Source organism: Tachyglossus aculeatus, chromosome 11, assembly GCF_015852505.1.
Source record: "Tachyglossus aculeatus isolate mTacAcu1 chromosome 11, mTacAcu1.pri, whole genome shotgun sequence".
Taxonomy (NCBI): Eukaryota; Metazoa; Chordata; class Mammalia; order Monotremata; family Tachyglossidae; genus Tachyglossus; species Tachyglossus aculeatus.
In genome coordinates this window covers 6,899,291-6,912,774 of record NC_052076.1, presented here as the reverse complement: position 1 = coordinate 6,912,774, position 13,484 = coordinate 6,899,291, and the positions used below count along the sequence as shown (strand labels likewise).

The 13,484-nt window shown below is 45.6% G+C and overlaps 1 protein-coding gene and 1 non-coding gene across 2 annotated transcripts in view; one reads left to right on the top strand and one right to left on the bottom strand.

Moving 5' to 3' along the window:
* The window catches only part of FTO (FTO alpha-ketoglutarate dependent dioxygenase), a 271,168-nt gene that overhangs the window by 115,837 nt on the left and 141,847 nt on the right, over window positions 1-13,484 (top strand). The gene's annotated exons all lie outside the window — the stretch shown is intronic.
* On the bottom strand, window positions 12,850-12,987 carry LOC119935426. Its single transcript, XR_005453310.1, has one exon. It is a non-coding gene; the product is annotated as a small nucleolar RNA SNORA7 (small nucleolar RNA).

The following is a 13,484-nucleotide window of genomic DNA, read 5'->3' as shown; positions in this document are numbered from 1 at the left end:
ACTTTAGAGCTGTCTCTCCAGATCCTCAAAGACTAGATTGAAAACAGAGACCATTCATGCAGTCAATTGTATTTGCTGAGTGCTTACTGTGTGCAAAGCACTTTACCATGTGCTTGGGAAAGTACAATATAACAACAAACAGGCACATTCCTGCCCACAATGAGCTCACAGTCTAGAGGCCAGGTCGAAAAGCAATGTGGCCTAGTGGAGTGGTCCTAGTGGTCCTGGGAGTCAGGGAACCTAGGTTCTAATGCCGGTTTTGTCGCTCGAAGATCTGCAGAAAGGGAGATTCCACAGGTCCCTATGGGAACACATTTCCCGAAAAATGAGCACGGGAGCCAGGATGGTTGCTGTGTCTGGTAAGTCATTAACTGCAGCCCTTGTTTTCCACTACCCGGCAGCATACCTATCTAGGCGGTGATAGGGCTTTGGGGTCCCATTTTGCTGGTTTTGTTTTTTCACTTTTAAATGACTGTAATGGCCCAATATTTGCCTGGGGATCTGGGTTCAGATTCCTTCATCAGAGCTGGAAACCCAGGCAATTGGAACTGCAAAAACAGGACATATTTATCCAGGAACCCAGCTTTCAGGACTTCAGAACAGCCAGAATTGTTCGTGTTGATTTCTGGATGAATTCAATCAGTCAGTGGTATTTATTGAGCACTTACTGTTTGCAGAGCATTATACTAAATATCTTGGAGAGTACAGTACAGCAGAGTTGGTAGACATGTTCCCTGCCCACAGTGAGCTTATAGTCAAGAGGGGAAGACAGACAATCATCTAAATAACTAAATTAGGGATCAATGCGTAAGTGCTGTGGGGCTGAGAGAGGGGTGACTAAAGGGAACAAATACAAGTGCAGAATTGATCTGAATGTGTTTCCCACTGGGGGAAGGTTTGGGTTAAGGAAAGGAGAGAGCAGATAGGCCTACAGAATACATGGTGGGTCTGACACAATTGGCGATAGAGTAAAAATCATATTTGCCAAACCTTGAATTTATATAGCATTTTCTTACCTGTAATCTCATTTTATCTTCTTAACCATCCCTGTGAGATAAAGAGAGGTAGGATTGTTCCTGTTTTACGGATGAGAAAACTGAGGCTCCGAAGTATTGTGATTTTTTTTTTTTTGGTATTTGTTAAGCGCTTACCAAGTGCCGGGCACTATACTAAGCGCTTGAGTAGATTCAAACTAATTAGGTCAGGCACAGTCAACGTTCCACATGGGGCTCCAGTTACAGTCGCCATTTCACAGATGAAGTAACTGAGGCACCGAGAAGTAAAGTAACTTGCCCTGGGTCACATAGCAGGCAAATGGTGGAGACAGGATTAGAACCCAGGTCCTTCTGACTTTCAAGCCCGTGCTCTATCCACTAGGTCACACCTCTTCTCCAAGAACACCCAGCTTCTAGGGCTGAGACCGGATCCTAAGCCCCCTGATTCAAGGACCTAGGCTCTTGGCACAAGTTCACCCTGCCTTAACTTTGTCACCGGATGGTCAATCATAGAACCCCTGTCATCATTTCTGCCGGGGCTGGTGGTTGCTGCCAGAGACATAAACTGCTAGAAAGCTGGGAGAGAAACTGCGAAAGCCAAGGTTGCCAAATGCCAGGCATCCTGGTGAGAGGAAACATGCCACAGATACTCCTTTTCAGTGTATCCACCCCAGCTCCTCTAATGATACCAATCTGTGCATTCTGCTGCCCGAAGCAGAGTGTCCTTTGTGTCTCTGGACCGGATAACTCTATAAAACCTGATAACTCCATAAAACCCGCTCATAAAGCGAGCAGGAATTGAAACATCGTCTAAATATAGAGGTGAGGATTAAATGAGTCTGGAGATTGGATTACCTTTTCTTTCCCAGATATGATGACTTATCTGGAGGAGGCAAGTGTCGCTAATGCTATTCCCATTGTTCCTGTCATTATTTCAACAGCTTTATGAGGAACAAAAGCCAATTGACCTTTGAGCATCTTATTTATAAAATCAACAAGCAGGAGGCCACGAGAGGAGCCGAACTCTTTGTTAGCAGGAGCGGCTTTTGTGGCTGTTGGTGGAATTCCTCCTGGCTCTCCTACAGGGCCCGTGGGGTTAACTGAGTCTAGGATTATCCCATTTCCCAGCTGAGCTCTACCTCTGCCAGAACTGGCACCAGGATTACCCATCCAACCGGGAGGCCTGTGGGACCGCCAAATCCATGGAGGAGGATTCTCGGGATGGGACACGGGGAAACTAGAAGGCCTCTGTTCCGCCCCATCCTGGAAGAGCCGAGGGTTTCCTGTGGGTGAGTGTGCACACCCCTCTTCAAGACCACGTGGGTTGGAAGTGCCCAGAAACTGTCCCCACTATGACTAGAGTGGCCATGGGTGCCACTGTGACTCGCGGGGTCACAGGTGGCGGCTGCCTGCAAGATTAGCTGGTTGTCTGGCCACGATGGCAGACATGAACACGGGACACGAGGGAAGCTGGTTTTGATGTTGCCGTCAGTAACATCTGGAGCAAGAGTACACAGTCTTTTATAGAAGAACTGGGCTGCTGTTTTCCAGTTGGGGAGATTGGTGATTTCTAAGTGTGTGTGTGTGTCAGTCGATTGTATATATGGAGCACTTACTCTGTGCAGAGCACTGTACTAAGTGCTTGGGAGAATACAGTTTAACAAGAAAAAGACACATTCCCTGCCCAGTACGAGCTTACAGTCTAGAGGGTGCAGAACAGACATCCTTATTCCCTTAGATTAGATGTTAACAACGGTTGAAAATAGTTGTAGGAAACAGTTATCCACTTCTAAGTACTTTACAACTTGGTTACCGTCCATCTCAGTACAGTGTGACTTTTATTTTTAATAATGATAACAGTAATAATAGTAGTGGTAATTGTTAGGTGCTTACTGTGTGCTGGTGTGCATACTATAGGAGAAGCAGCACGGCTCAATGGAAAGAGCCCGGGCTTTGGAGTCAGAGGTCATGGGTTCAAATCCCTGCTTCACCAATTGTCAGTTGTGTGACTTTGGGCAAGTCACTTAACTTCTCCGTGCCTCAGTTACCTCATCTGTAAAATGGGGATTAAGACTGTGAGCCCACCGTGGGACAACCTGATCACCTTGTAACCTCCCCAGCACTTAGAACGGTGCTTTGCACATAGTAAGCGCTTAACAAATGCCATCATTATTATTATTATTATACAAGATAATTGGTCAGACAATCTCCCCATCTAGACTGTAAGCTCGTTCGGGCAGGGAATGTGTCTACCAACATCCCCTCTAGCCTGTAAGCCCACTGTGGGCAGGGGATGTGTCCGTTACATTGCTCTTTTGTACTCTCCCAAGCCTTTGGTACAGTGCTCTGCACATCGTAAGTGCTCAAAAAATATGATGGACCGACTTCTGACTCCCAGACGCGTGCTCCATCTACTAGGTCATGCTGCTTGTCGAATGGATGCATTTATTCCAATAGCACACCCTGTTATCTCTAGGCCTAAGCTCACCATGAGAGCAAGCTTCCCCACTTCTTAACAGTGTACTAACCACCTCCCCATGAAACACAGGTTGTAGAAGAAACTGATCGTACTTTTGTAACTATAACTTCTGCTACATTGGCCCACTTCTTTTATAAGAGAAGAAGCAGAGGCCTATGCCGAGAACACCAACTTTTATCTCCCAGCACTTTGCAAAGCTGTAAAGTGGAATGATATTTGGCCAAGTTGATCAGGACTGATTTGAGTAGGTGCCCATAAGGTGGGAAAAGTAGCAATTTATCCCCTCCATAATTGGTTAATCCCTAGTTGTACAGTGTGTTTCCCTCAGGGAAGCAATTTCCCCCACATCATCATCAATCGTATTTATTGAGCGCTTACTGTGTGCAGAGCACTGTACTAAGCGCTTGGGAAGTACAAATTGGCAATGTATAGAGACAGTCCCTACCCAACAGTGGGCTCACAGTCTAAAGTGTAGACTACACATAAAGTGTAGTCATTTTATTCTATCTTAGGGGTATCTCTAGTGTGTTTTACACATTTCCCCCTCGATAGATTTTCCCGAGTTTTAGGTAAAAGAATGACAGTCAGTTTGAAGAGCAATGTGGGGGGAGGGTGGGTAGATTGAGTGTGAGGGTGGAGGAGGAAGGCTTCCACCCTGGGCTTCTTGCCTGTAGGTGACACTGTTACATTACTTATTAGAAGGTTTCCGAGTATCTTGTCCCAGGACAAAAAATCCACCCCTCTACCATCCCTCATTTTAGGTGATTTGAGAAATTCAGATTTGTATTCCACAGGATGAAGTATTTCTGGAGCACTGACTAGCCGGGTGGGCAGCACTGCGAGAAATAATAGAACGGTGCCCTTTTCGCGGATTTTAGCGACGGACACCACTTCTGCCGATTAGCTAACTTGTTACTTCAGCTCGGCTTCCTCCTTGGAGACAAGATGCCGACGAGGCGGCTCCTTGGTGAAATCGACTTTGGGGTAGCGCGCTTGCGGAATAGCTTAATTTCTGGCTCGAGTGACGGCGCGATCAAGGGACTCCGGAATGAGTACCACGTGCCGGCCCAACCGGAGCAGTGTGTGTGAAGGGCTGGCTACCTTTCCATCACCTTTCTCAGACCCTGGAAGAAAAGGGCTCTCTGGGGCCTCCAGAAAGCGGGGTTGCCAGGTACTCAGAGATCACTGCTCCTCCCCGAAAATGTCCATCACTTCTGGGCACAATCTAATAATCTCTATATGTTGCCAATTTGTGCTTTCCAAGCGCTTAGTACAGTGCTCTGCACATAGTAAGCGCTCAATAAATACAATTGATTGATTGATTGATTATGGTATTTGTTAAGCGCTTACTATGTGCCAGGCACTGTACTAAGCGCTGGAGTGCATACAAGCAAATAGGGTTGGACACAGTCCCCGTCCCGAATGGGGTTCATGGTCTTAACCGGATTTGGTGGTGCTGGAGTCGGGAAAGGACACATCTCTTCCCCAACGCTTATCCCACCGCCCCCACTAGAACCCAGACACTGGAAGGGATGATAATTAGCCCTCTGAAAGCATAGGTTTGGCTAAAGCGATGTGCGCGATAATGATATTGTTAGCTTGCTTAATTTCCAGTTTCACCATCAATTATGCCATGTGTTTCACCAGTTGGTGATACCCTCCCAGTGTTAATTATAACCTACAAGCCTGTTACAGTTAATTTTATGGCAAGCATATTGGTCTCCTCGAGGCTCCGGAGCAGCTCATAAATTATCTTGAAGGTAAAACGTAACTTGGGGAACTAGTTATGAAAATTCCATCCATCTCGCTTAGAAGCTGCAGCTGCTACTGTCAGCTGCCTCGCCGCTGAATTGTGAAGGAATTACGGTGGATCAGGTTTAAGAGGGGAGACCCGGGCTGTCACGGAGGAGGAAGAGGCCATCCTGGCCCCATCAGACAAGTACCTTCTGCCAATCCCCAGTGCGTCCCTGTCGCAGCCAGTAAGAGGCAGGCGGTGCCGGTGGAGATTCCCAGAGCTGTCTCTATTCATTACTTTACCAAAACTTGTTGGAGGTAGGCAGGTTCAGAGCCCTCTCCCCTTCTCCGCGGTTGTGAAACTAGGCACCAGCCGCAAAGTGGGAGACAGAGAATTCGATAAATAACCGCCCGGTGAGGTTGTGAAACTAGGCACCAGCCGCAAAGTGGGAGACAGAGAATTCGATAAATAACTGCCCAGTGAGGTTGGCGTGTGTGTGTGTGTGTGTGTGTGTGTGTAGGTTGTGTGCTGGAGAGGGGAAGGGGGCATTATTGGCAGCTGAACCTATGAAGAACCCGTTCTGAATCTTGGGCCTTAATACGGCAGAAGCCACCCAAGAGTGGGAGTAATTGCCGCCCGGCTGTTTGCTGCGTGTGATCTTATGAGGTGAAATTTCAGCACGGAGGAATGGGCACTAAAATCCCCTGTTCAGAAAATTAGCAAGTTATCTTAGTAGGATAATAAACACACTCTCTTCCTGGCCGTTTCCTCCCCACCCGGAGAAACTCCAGCTCGGCATTCTAGCCCACGGGGCTCTGGCGTTATTATTCCTAATGACTGAACACAAGTCTTTCATTTAGTCTGTCTGTCAAGTGAACAGAAGCGCTCTTTCTGCAGTCGGTTCGTCATTTGAAATATTCGCACGATATGCCTGATTTAAAAGCTATGGGGAGTGGTGCTGAGAGTTGGTAGCTGAGGAACGAAAGTCGGCGTCTTTGCCTGCCGGCGGAAGCAAGCCAGAGCAGAGGAAGCCAGTCTCCCTAGCTTGGAACCCTTCCTCCCAACCTCCCAAATCAGCCAGACCATGTTTGTCCCATCTTCAAACCCCTCCAGAAACAACAACAAAAAACCCCCCATCTCCTTCAGGAAGTCTTCCCAAACTATTTCCATGCATTCCAGTTGCAACAGGCCAACATCTATCCTTAGACCTTAAATATTTCAGTCCTTCCCTCAGCACTTACGTATTTATGTATGTTTTTGGTCACTTGTATATTTATTTATGCCTTTATTTGTATATTCAATTAATTATTAAGCAATTTCATAGGATAACTTTCTACTATTTCCTGCCAGAGCCTTGTTGTTTTTCCTGCTGCCGTTATTTGTAAATTATTCTTGGCTACCTGCCTCCCTCTTTAGATTGTAATCCCTTTGATATAAGGGAATGTCTGCCTGCTTCCGTTCTACTCTCTCAAGTGGTTAGTAATGCATTTTGCCTTCAGTACGCGCTCAATAAATACCAGCATGGGGTAAATTTAATAAGCCTTCTTGAATGGATTTATCTGCAGCATAGGCTAGTGGAAAGAGCATGGGCCTGGGGGTTAGAGGACCTGGGTTCTAATTCCGGCTCTGGCACCGTGACTCTGGGCAAGTCACTTAAAGCTCTGAGTCTCTGTCGCCTCATCCGTAAAAGGGGAACTCAATACCCATTGTCTCTCTTACTTAGACTTTGAACCCCAAGTGGGACAGGGACTGTGTCCCACCTGGTTTATCTTGTTTCCCCCCCCACCCCAGCACTCAGTACAGTTCTTGCCACATAGTTAGGACTTTACAATTATTATTATTATCTGGGGAAAGGCCTTTGTGTAGTCATCCCAGCCAGGTCAGTCTGGTTGGCTTCATGGTCTTTGCAGGGAACGTATCTGCTAACTCTATTGTGCTATACTCTCCCGAGAGCTTAGTACATTGCTCTGCACATAGTAAGTGCTCAAAAAATGTGATTGATTGATTGATTGGCATGCAAGCTTACATCATTAGCAAAAAAAACCCTGCTGTCTAGTTAGTTTTCCTTAGGTCACTTTTTTTAAAAAAAACCAGTATTTGTTAAGTGCTTACTATGTATGTGCCAGACACTGTTCTAAGTGCTGGGGTAGATACAAGGTAATCAGGTCATATCCCACTTGGGACTCACAGACTTAATCCCCATTTTACAGATGAGGTAAATGAGGCATAGAGAAGTGAAGTGACTTGCCCAAAGGTCAAACAGCTGCGATTAGAACCCAGGTCTTTCTGACACCCAGGCCTGTGCTGTATCCCCAGTTTTTTGGAAATCTTCAGGAGTGAAGGTTGTTGAATGAATGTGGACTTCTAGATTGGCAACATGTCAGTAATGTTGAAAGAGGTAAAAAAGATCCAAATTCCAGAAAGGAGGTTCTGTGGTGCCTTTTGAGTTCTCATTTTTGCTGCCTTGCTGGTGCTAAAGATATCCATGCTCATCTGCCTTCTGAGGGTTGTAGGCATCTCTACAGTGTGGCTAGAAATGGCCACACCACACTTTCATTGCCCAAATAAAAGGATCAGAAAGTCACACTGATGCATGAAGGTGCTCCTTCCTCCTTTTACATGCCTCCAGGCCGACAGCAGCGCTAAAGCGCAGTCGGGGAAGTTGTCAAATCTGAATAGCTTGGTTCTTTTCCGGGAGGGGAAAAATAAAAACAGCTTTAAAAGAGAAAATCTGAGTTTGGAAAGGTGACTGCAACAAACTGGGCAGCTTGTGCAGTTAGAGCTCACCATCAACATTTCATCGGGGTCGTTCACATGGGGTTCGCTTGGGTGACGATACAGGCTCTCCACCCTGAGGAAGCCCGATCCACTGAGATTGACTCTCCGCCCCCCACCCCTCTCCGAGACCCATCCATTTCCTTCCTGGGGTAGGGACCATCATCAGTCGTATTTATTGAGCGCTTACTATGTGCAGAGCAAGACCCACTTGAAGAGGTAATAGTCTGCATACCCAAATTCATATACTCACCAGTCCTGTGGCAACAGTTCTGATTGATAATGCTGGGGGTCAAAGCACGTGCAGGTTTGAAAATAGTGGGAATATTAAGCAACCAATGCTCTGTGTATCTGCGAGTGGCCAAAAGCTGACAGGACAGACCATGAAAGCCAACGATTCATTCATTCACTCCGTGTGCGTGTTCTAGGTATGAGGATTTATTTAATCCGTCAATCGATAGTATTTATTGAGCACTTACTGTGCACAGAGCACTCTAATAAGCGCTTGGGAGAGTATACTGCAGTTGAGTTGGTAGACACGATTCATGCCCGCAAGGAATTTACAGTCTGTAAGCTTTTATTTTTATTTTTAAAATCCATTATCATCATTAGGATTATTACCATCATCATCATCAATCGTATTTATTGAGCGCTTACTGTGTGCAGAGCACTGTACTAAGCGCTTGGGAAGTACAAGTTGGCAACATATAGAGACAGTCCCTACCCAACAGTGGGCTCACAGTCTAAAAGGGGGAGACAGAGAACAAAACCAAGCATACTAACAAAATAAAATAAATAAAATAGATATGTACAAGTGAAATAAATAAATAGAGTAATAAATATGTACAAACATATATACATATATACAGGTGCTGTGGGGAAGGGAAGGAGGTAAGATGGGGGAAAGGAGAGGGGGACGAAGGGGAGAGGAAGGAAGGGGCTCAGTCTGGGAAGGCCTCCTGGAGGAGGTGATCTCTCAGTAGGGCCTTGAAGGGAATGGGAATTATTACTATTATAATGACTATTTAGCTCTTTATAATTTGTCAGTGTGAGGCAGTGAGTGAGGAGTGGTATCAGCTAACCTAACCCTACACTTCCTGTTGTTTTTTTGTTTGCCAACAAAACTTTATTTTAATATATGATTTGATACTTCACCCAAAGTTTGTGAAAGATTTATTGGCATTTGCGTGGAAAAAAAATGAAGAGGTTTTCATGTTTTATAAGAAACTTAATACACTCTCACAGATGGTCCTGTTCAGGTGCGATTTTAATTATGAGGAAAAGCAGAGCCCCACACAGTAGGAAGTCATCTTAATAAATGGAGTGGAGACTTGTCTTCAACCATCAAAGAGCCTTGTTATTGTAGAATTAATTTTTTTGTAATTATTATTAGGGGAGAGTCTCAAAATGGGCAAGGTACCAGAGAAAAGCAAAGAAGATGAGTCCTTTTTAAAAGCAGTATTGGTTTTATTTGGACTGATCCAAATATAAAGTTAGGTTTGCTGACCCTTCACTTCCATTTCAGCCTTAATAAATGCTGCTTAAGTATAGCAGGGAACAGTGGATGAGCGGCGGGAGAGAGGTGAGGGGAAGAAGATGAGAAATGCAAACTCATATGAAAACTTACTGCCCAGTGAAAACACTTCTATTCTTTACATAAAGATCTAGATCTTGGCTAGCTGCTTTGTTTAGCAATCAAGACGTTGGCTTGGTAAGCTCAGGGTAAAGTGTAAGGAGAGGAACCGTAGTCTTGTAAACCCAGCTGTAACTTGCAGTCGGCGTTAATAACACACAAATGGAAAAGTCTTATTGTTAGATATTGGTAATATATTATAATAATGTTATACTGTCTTTCCCTTAGTGGGGAATTATGAGGACCTCATGTTAGGACTTCAGTGTCTTGACATAGTTAATTATCCATGGATAATGGTTTTCAGCCACCGCCGTTCCGAACACTGGCGGCTTCTCCGGTGAAGGCTTATTAAGTGTTCACAGACTCAGGTGCAGTGCACCTATGCACTTTTCTCCAGAATCCAACAGCTGTGTTTTCCTTCCTATATTATACATCACATACAGCGTCTCATTTGTTATAGCTGAGCTAATGATGCAAATGGAAACCATGAAATCCCATCCCGTCCAGCGGTAATATATTTGCTGGAGCCACGTTAACCCGGCTCCTAGAAGTGATTCATCTTTTCCAATGCTAAATGTATCGAATTGGAAATGTGTTAGCACCAGGGTTGAAGTATATTTAATCCATCAAAGGGAAAAGGAGTGGACCTGCCTGGAAAAATCCTTCTCACTTGCTCCAGTTGGATCGGAGGAGGAGCATCAATTGTCTGATCTCCCCCCTCACCCCAGGGTGGAGTTTATTTACTGCATGGATGTGTCACTTCTGGAGGAGACTGTTGTTGGTATTTGGGATTCGGTCCACTTAATAAAAGGTACTTACTGGAATGAAAGAGCTGGACAGAAAATTGGGCTGATTCAGGGAAGAGCAGATTGTGGGTAGTGAGCACGATTATACTTTTTTTTTTTGTTTGATAGAAGCTCCCATTTTTCCAATTCCCTTCCACCCTGACTCTCTACCTCTCTCTTAATCTCACTCTCGTCTAATAATAATAATAATGATAACTGTGGTGTTTGTTAAGCGCTACTGTGTGCCAAGCACTGTACTAAAGGCTGGGGTCAAGACAAGGTAATCAGGTTGGACACAGACCATGTCCCACAGGGCGCTCAGTCTTAATCCCCATTTTACAGATGAGGTAACTGAGGCACATAGAAGTGAAGTGACTTGTCCAAGGTCACACAGAAGACAAATGGTGGAGCTGGGATTAAAACCCAGGTCCTTCTGACTCCCAGGGTCGTGCTCTATCCAACCTGCTGCCAACCTGCTTCTGTTCCCTCTCTCTCTCTGTCTCTCTCTGCCTCTTCCTGTCTTCCCCATACCTCCTTCTCTCTCTTGTCTGTGACTTATCCCTTATCTGTGATTGAAAAGAATGTATTCACAACTTCACCTTGAAGCATCTAAGAGAAATGACAAATTTTTTTTAGAAATTGTAGGACGAGGAGGAAATGGATGTAGCTGGACATAGTGTAAAGTATACGATGATGATGGTACTTGTTAAGTTCTTACTTTGTGCCAAGCACTGTTCTAAGCCCCAGAGTAGATAAAAGTTAATCAGGTTGGACACAGTCCCTGTCCCACGTGAGGCTTGCAGGTTAAGGAGGAGGGAGTAGGATATCAGGATATGTTAGTGTGGAAGTGCTAGATTAATAATAAAATACATTTCACTCAGCGTGGATGTTGGGCTGAGTTTCCTAGGGTGTTTCAAATTAATCAGGTCAGGCTTCCTGGAGGAGTTGGCATTGTAGGAGGGTATTTCTGAAGATGAGGAGCTGGTGGTCTGCTTAAACAAAGTGCTGCTGCTGGCCTTTTCTCCCAGGCACAAAACAACCAGAAAAGAAAGACTTGTTGTTGTTTGATGTTGTGTATGACATTTGTTAAGCACTCTATTATGTGCCAGGCCCTGTTCTAAGTGGTGGGGTAAATGCAAGGTAATCAGGTTGGGGCCAGTCTATGTCCCACGCGAGGTTCACAGCCTTAATCCCCATTTTACAGATGAGGTAACTGAGGCCCAGAGGAGTGAACTGACTTGGCCAAGGTCACACAGCAGACACGTGACAGAGCCCGGATTAGAACCCAAGTCTTTCCGACTGCCAGGCCCGTGCTCTATCCACTAGGCTACGCTGCTTCTCATGATGGAGATGTGAAGGATGTGGAAGATGTCCAGATCCAGGCCAAGTGCGGTGAAGGTCAGCTTTGCTCAGTCCCTCCCCGGCTTCCCGGGGATGGGACCTGGGACCTGGGACCCAGGCTGCCAGCTTGCCAGTTTTCCAGCATCCCTTCTCCCTTCACTGCCAACAAAGAAACTCGGAAAGCCACACAACACTCCAGCTGCTCAGCATGATCTAGTGGAATTATCACAGGCCTGGGAGTAGGAGACCCAGGTTTGAGCCCCAGCTCTGCCACCAGCCTGCTAACGTGACCTCAGGAAACCATTTAGCTTCTCTTGGACTCAATTCCCTCACCTTTAAAATGGGAATAATAGTAATAAAGAAAAGTTGACGAGTAGGTTTTTGCATTATCCAAACCAACCAGCAGTCCAAACAAATGCTGGGCCAGTGCCCTGTGAAAAGAAAATAAAAATAATCCAAACCCGGAGCCCAATAAAGCTAAACCGAATTTTTAATTCTCTCAAGTCAGTTTGTAACAGTAATCAGATTTCTGCTCTATTATCTGCTCCATATGCCTGGCTGCAGAAGGTCCTGGGAGGATTCAGGAAAATGAGCATGGCATCCAGGGGGGCAATCATCATTGCGTTCCCCAAGCATTTCAGATGCCACTGTGGAAGCCAAATCCACGGTTGGGTGAACCATTCCTCCGACCCCAGAGGCCACTGCTGGCCAGCTTCTGTTTTAACCCCAGAGTTCCCTTGTGTTTCTTATGATACAAGAAGTGATGGTGGTCATCATTTTTTGAGCCCCCAGTGTCGGCTGAGCCCTGGATGAGGCTTTTTCTCAATGGCGAAGTTAGTCGATTGTATTTGTTAAGTGCTTACTGTGTGCAGAGCGCTGTAGTAAGTGTCTGTCTTATGCTGTTGAGTGGTCTCCCACCCATAGCAACACCATGGACACCTGCCTCCCAGAACACTCCACCTCCATCTGCAATCCTTCTGGTAGTGTATCCATAGAGTTTTCCTGGTAAAAATATGGAAGTGATATACCACTGCCTCTTTCTCAACCTGATTGCGAATCCCTCGACTGTCTCCTGGGCCGCTGCCGCCCAGCACAGGTGAGTTTCGACTTGTAGCAGATTGCCTTCCACTCACTAGCCACTGCCCAAGCTGGGAAGAGAATGGGTGTGCCTCTGCTTGACTCTCCCTTCCATAGTCGAGACTAATGGAGTACTGAAAACTCCCCAGATGCGACCCTGAGAGGGGTACGAAGCACCTAGGAGAGTACAATGTAAACAATAAAACAGACACATTCCCTGCCTACAATGACAGTTTAGAGGACTGTTGGTCTAGAGGACTGTTATTCATTCATTCATTCAATCGTATTTATTGAGTGCTTACTGTGTGCAGAGCACTGTACTAAGCGCTTGGGAAGTACAAGTTGACAACATATAGAGATGGTCCCTACACAACAGCGGGCTCACAGTCTTGAAGGGGGAGACAAACAAAACAAAACATGTGGACAGGTGTCAAGTCATCAGAACAAAAAGAATTAAAGCAAAATGCACATCATTAACAAAATAAATAGAATAGTAAATACATACAAGTAAAATAGAGTAATAAATCTGTACAAACATATATAAAGGTGCTGTGGGGAGGGGAAGGAGGTAGGGCACGGGGATGGGGGAGGAGGAGAGGAAAAAGGGGGCTCAGTCTGTTACTGTGCAAGGCTCTCAAGAGCAGTGGAAGAATGGAATGTATGA